The sequence below is a fragment of the Carlito syrichta genome, unplaced genomic scaffold, assembly GCF_000164805.1.
Source record: "Carlito syrichta isolate Samal-C Ts95f unplaced genomic scaffold, Tarsius_syrichta-2.0.1 Scaffold315341, whole genome shotgun sequence".
Taxonomy (NCBI): domain Eukaryota; kingdom Metazoa; phylum Chordata; class Mammalia; order Primates; family Tarsiidae; genus Carlito; species Carlito syrichta.
In genome coordinates, this window is record NW_007259437.1 from 635 (window position 1) to 7,003 (window position 6,369).

Here is a 6,369-nt window from a genome sequence, read left to right on the forward strand (position 1 = left end):
CAGAGTGAGACTCCAACTCAAAAAAAAAAAAAAAATAGACCTCCTAACTTCAGGAAAAAAAGGCCCCCCTTAACCGCAAAAAAAAGGCCCTACTAAGTGCAAAATATTTTTTAAAAAATAGACCTCCTAACTTCAAAAAAAAAATAAATCCTAACTTTTTCTTACCTCGGTCCTCAGGCGCAGCAGTCTCTGCACAGGCAAGCCCGTGACTCGGCCCCATCACACCGGAGACTGAGAGGAGGAATCGAGAGACAGAGAGAAAGAGGGGAGTCGGAGAGTGCGACGCACATTCCACACATGCGCACTGCGGGCCGACGAGTCGCCTGCTAGGCAGGACCGGCAGTGGCAGCAAAAACACCCGGTGGGCCAGATAAATGTCCTCGGTGGGCCGCATGTGGCCCGCGGGCCGTAGTTTGAGGACCCCGATCTACAGGGAAGCCAAGGATCCCCTGAAGCTACCCACTGGGAATACCTAGGAGATAAGGGGAGGTGCATCCTCCATTAGCTTTAAGGAATGTCGTTCAGGAAGGTGCAGGAGAATTAGAATCCTTGTCAGACCTTCTCTAGGGGCTATGATAATAGTGGGTCTCTGTGTCACAGGTTCTCCAAGACATCCACAGGTGTTCAATAAGGAAGTCAAAGCAGTCACGGCAGTCACGTGCAACATCTCCAAGAAAAGGATTTAAGCCAGGACTCTGGGGGGCCACACTCGCCTAGAGTGTAGGCCCACTCCCTGTCTGTGGGGGGTGAACTTTTCTTAATAAATCTTTTCTTCTCTCACCTCTGTTGTTGCAATTCTTTGTATTTACTCGGATCTCTGGGTTGCCAGTGTGCACCTCCAGTATGCCAGCTCCGGCAGTGCTGCACCTCCCTGCGCCTCTCCCTCTCCATCCATCCACCCGCACCCTATCTGGGCCCTAACAATAACCAGGAAGGATCCTCAGACACAGAGAAGGGACTGAGGGTCCTCACCAAGCCCAGACAGACTTTCCCTCTATTCCTCTGAGGAAAGCTCCAAGAAATGACCTGGGGATGTAATCTGCAGATTAAAACAAACTTTCTTTTTGTGTGGCTTCCCCCTCATCTTTCCATAACATCTTCCTTCCATCTGTTGGGTCCATTCAATCTCCCTAATCATTTACTGCCCCTCAAAAGAATTGTCTACAGTCCCCATCTAACCTATGGATAAGAGTTTACAAACTCCTATACTCCACTGGGTTATTGGATGTTCACTGTATAATTTTCTCCTGTGCACATTAACAAATGTGTATGCCCAATAGAATATTACGTAGCCATAAAGGAGGACAAATATATGGACTTTCACAGCAACTTGGATGGATTTAGAGTCTGTCATACTCAGTGGTCTATCACAGAAACAAAGAAGAGAGTACCATATGTTCTCACTCATAAGCAGACATTGAACAATTATAATACTATAAGAAAGCGTTTGGCAGTAATGGGAAACTGTCAAGGGAGAAGGGTGGGATTGGCAGTTGAGGGAAACTGCTAGGGGAGGGAGGGCCATAACTCATCAACAAGGGTACTGTATAATCAATGTTTGTATACCTAACCCTGAATTGTACTCCACATCTGTATAATAAAATAATAATAATAATAAATAAATAATTTTTTTTTAAAGCAGGCAAAAGACATGAATAGATGTTTCTCAGAAGAAGATATGCGGGCAACCTACAGACACATGAAAAAGTGCTCAGTATCACTCATCATCAGAGAAAAGCAAATCAAAACCACATTGAGATACCACCTAATCCCAGTAAGAATGGTCATAATTAATAAAACAAACAATAACAGATGCTGGCAAGGATGTGGAGAAAAAAGAATACTTCTACACTGCTGGTGAGAATGCAAACTAGTGCAACCTTTCTGGAAGACATTGTGGCAATTCCTGAAAGAACTAGAAATTGACCTTCCATATGACCCAGCAATTCCCTGTTGGGAATATACCTGGAAGAACTCAAATCATTCTACAAAAAAGATACCTGCACATGTATGTTTGTTGCAGCTCTATTCACAATGGCAAAAACGTGGGAACAACCAGGCTGCCCATGGAAGCTGAACTGGATTAAAAAAATGTGTTACATACACACAATGGAATATTATGCAGCCATAAAGGAGGACAAACATATGGACTTTGCAGCAACTTAAATGATTTAGAATGGATCATATTCTGTGATCTATCACAGAAACAAAGAACAGAGTACAATATGTTCTCACTCATAAGCGGATTTGAACAATTATAATACTATAAGAAAGAGATTGGCAGTAGTGGGAAACTGTCAGGGGAGGTGGGGAGATTGGCAGGTAAGAGAAACTGTCAGAGGAGGGGGGGCACATCTCATCAACAAGGGTACCTACATAATCAATGTTTGTATACCTAACCCTGAATTGTACCGCATATCTTTAAAGTAAAAAAAAGAAAAACAACAACAAAGAACAAATGTGTATGCCTTTTTGCCCACTAATCTGCCTTTTGACAGCTGGCTTTCAGCAAACCTTCCATGAAGTTGAATCTTCAGTGAACTGTCTCCCCTTGTCCTTACACTGGAACATAATTCCTCAATAAAATGGCATCCTCAGCCAGGCTCAGTGGCTCAGCCTGTAATCCCGTGGTTTGGGAGGCCGAGGCCAGTGGATTGCCTGAACCTGAGGTTTCAAGACACACCCCCCACCAGCAACTTGGCGAGACCTCTCTACAATAAATCAAAAACTAGCCGGGCGAGGTAGCGCGCGCCTGTAGTTCCGGCTCCTTGGAAGGCTGAGGCAGAAGAATCGCGGGAGCCCAGCGGGTCGAGGCTGTGGGGACCCGGAGCATGCCACCGCACTCCACTCTGGGCGACAGAGTGAGACTCCAACTCAAAACAAAAAACAAAAAAAAAAAACAGTGAAGCATCCCCAGTCACATCTTATCCAGAAATAGCTGGTGACCAGACATGACTTGCCTTCTGTTGTTGCGACCAGACAGTTCCAAATGAAATGTCTGTGAATGGTTGGCCTGTAGTGAATTAGCCCCAAATTGAATCCCCTTGAAATTCAGAGGGCTCCAGGTTGGAAAAGAACTTATCAAGCACCTGAATAAGTAAAACAAAGCTATTTTGATACTTATGTATACAGATTCTAAATGGAAATGCATACACACAATGAGATAACTTGATAAAGGCAACAAAAATAAACATCACCTTTATCTCAGAGGGTGGATATGGTGTTTTAGGAGCTGAGGGTGTAAAATCTACATCTCAGAAAAGGCATTGTGCAATAAAAAGCACTTAATATCAGGCAAAAATCCCACGATCTGTTTCACAGCCTCATTCCACCCACCTTGTTGGCTATTGAACTTTTTTTCTCGGAACAAGTCCACAGTTCACTGTTCTTCTGTTTATTATCTTAATTGTTATTTTCCATCTCTTCTAGTTTTTCATCAAATTGTGGAGACCTTTAAATGCATATGGATCTATATAAGTTACTTGAAACCTGCATTTTTGTTACATGCTTTGGAATAACATAGTTTCATCCAATCCTTGTAACTGAACTCTTTCTGCTCATTCACTTACTCACCCCTGAAACGGTCCTTGTTCTTATGAGCCTTTGGTTCTTCCATCTCATTTCTTCTCTGGAACTTGAAGATAACCACAGTAGTCCTGTATTTGTGTGTCCTTTGTGAAAAGCATTCCTAGCTGATGAATTGACATGTACCACAATAGATGCTGTGATATCACAAACACATTCAGATGGGGGGAAAACATTTGCAAGCAGCAAATGTGGGAGATAAGCAATTAAAGAATGAAGTCCAAACTGGGAAAAATTGAACACAAATGAAAAAATTCACAATTCTGAGCTTCCTGGGGCTCACGAAGCATACAGGTTCCAGTCTGAGGGTGCTGGTGGGAGGCAGTGGAAAGGCAAACAATCTCTGGTCACCCTCACTCCCACCCTCGGTACTGTCCGGTTGTGTGTGCATTGTACATAACAGCAGTGACAGTGGAAGGGACAGGAAGGAACATTTGATTTGAAAGAGCATATGCTGCCCTTTCCCTAAGAGGGTCTCTCCCAGTGTGCAGAGTGGCAAACCACAGGGTGGGTAGCTGAGTTTCCTGCACAGAGAAGACAAGTAGATCCCGCTGCCCATACAGCTGCCCCATTACCTAGAGCCGGTAGTTTCGAACGCACCTTGACTCTGTTAACTTGAAAGGAAACCAAAGGCATTTCACCCCAAAATATAGATATTTGACACTTTTTGAAACGGCTATTTAAAAAATCTTCATTGGTGAAATAAACAGCCAGGCTTTCTCTGAAGCCTTTCCCTCGTCTGGATCTGAAAGCATGGCCTCCACCACAGACCACCCCCATTCTTGATGAGGGCGGCTCTGAGGTTGCCTGAGATGTTTCTGTCTGTGTGATAAGACTGCCTGTGCTTGCTATGCTCGCCTCCTACTCTTTCCCGGTACTGGCGTTGCCACCTCTTACAGGGCTCAGAGAAACTCTGACTAGGGCCATTGTTCTTAGGCACTTTCATTTACCCTGAAAATAATTTACTCCTACAATCCCATCTCCCCCCTCCACAGTGAAAAGAATATTTAAATGACAACCATCTTGCCTTTCTTTGGGCATCTACATTTTGTCTGACTCTCATGCATACATGTGCATGCTAACAAATGTGTATGCCTTTTTTCCTTCTAATTTAGTATCAGTTTGTTTTATAGACTCAAATTATGAAAACATTAGGGAGAAAATTTAGACTTCCTAACAATCACAACTGTCACAACGACTATGATGCTAACATTTTCTGCATCATAAAATCCATGTGAAAGTTTTTGACCTGCAAGTATTTAGCATTTGCTTGAGTGAACAAGGTGAACCTCAACCCAGCGGATACTGTCTCGAGCAGCATCAGAAAAGGTATTGGAGGGTTACAGTGAAAACCTGTATCAGACTGAGGGTTCACAATGCTTGCACTGGCAACCTTCGGTGCAATGAGAGTGCTAGATAATAATAACGGGCTAAATTCAATTTATGTAGCAGAAAATCAGGTGAAATGGCCACATCATTTACAACAGCAGCGTCTAGAAACCTGTTCTTCCATTGTTTGGGACCCTGTGCTCTAGTGCTCGCCTGGTGTGCAAAAGGTCTCTTTCACAGCTCTGGGAAACGCTGAGTTCCTTGCGTGTCCCTCACACGTTCATTGCCATAGTAACTAATGCACTTTAATGAGAGCACAGCACAGGGAGACTGAAATGAAGTAATAAAAGTAAAAGGGATAAAGTGTTATTAGGTTGAAAGAATACAAAACGAAGATTATGCTACATAAAGTGTTACTGATTTTATTAATATAGATTTACAAAGATATGCCAAATCCACATTTTAGCTGCCCATGAATAATGCCAACAGTAAACTATATCCTACTGATAAGACATCACTTGTATTTTTTTCTTCAGGATCCAATTTTCCAAATTAATAACCATTTTTATTAATTTTCTTGGATGAGGCACCTAAAAACCGGGAATATTTCCTGCATTCGGTCCCCATTTATTTTCCATGAACAGACTTAAAATGAAGTCAGACATAATTCTAATATTATTCTGTGATCAAATCAATCTGTCAGGCAGGGTTAGAGTTTGGGGTAATTTGTTTTTCCCTAACTTGTCTGCAAGCTTTAAAGGGAGGCATTTTTTTTTTTAAGTTTACAAAACACCAGAACACTTTATTTTTAAGAAAAAGATACAATGTCTCATTTTCTATTCTTAGCATACATTTTAATTCTTTCCAGTGGAACCAAAACCTCCTGCGCCCCTTTCAATGTCATCTAAAACTTGAACTTCTTCCATTGCTGGATAAAAAATCCGTTCACAAATGAGCTGCGCCTTTCGATCGCCCTTTTTGACTTCAAACCCTTCTTTGCCCAAAGCAAACAGCACAACGGCAACATTTCCGCTATAAGCTTCATCTACGACACCAGCTCCTCCATCTATAACGTGCCCTGCCGCCAAGCCAGAACGTGGAGCTGCTCTTCGGGACACCCAGGAGGAAGAGCGAGCCGAACGTCCGCTGGCGCAAGAGCCTTCTCCCCAGGGGGTACCGAATCATCACAGGCCCCGTACAGCCCGCGGCCCGCGGCCCCCCGAGTCCCGGCCGAGGCGGGCGCCGAGGGCCGGGCAGAGCGGAGCCGCAGGCCGCCCTTCTCCGCCGGCCGGGCCGCCTGCGGGGCGAAACGCAGGGCTCTCCGCCGAGCAGGGCACGGCCGAGACAGAAGACCCGCAGAGGGAGGGAGAGCGCGAGCTGAGCGGGCGGCGATTTGCAAGGGCGGCATAAAGGAGGAGCACAAGTCCGGTGCCACGTACTCAAGAGCGGAAAGGC

At 44.3% G+C, this 6,369-nt stretch overlaps 1 pseudogene; it reads right to left on the reverse strand.

Annotated features, from left to right (window-relative positions):
• Nucleotides 1-5,768: 5,768 nt before the first annotated feature.
• Nucleotides 5,769-6,369, reverse strand: part of LOC103275159 — an 871-nt pseudogene continuing 270 nt past the window's right edge.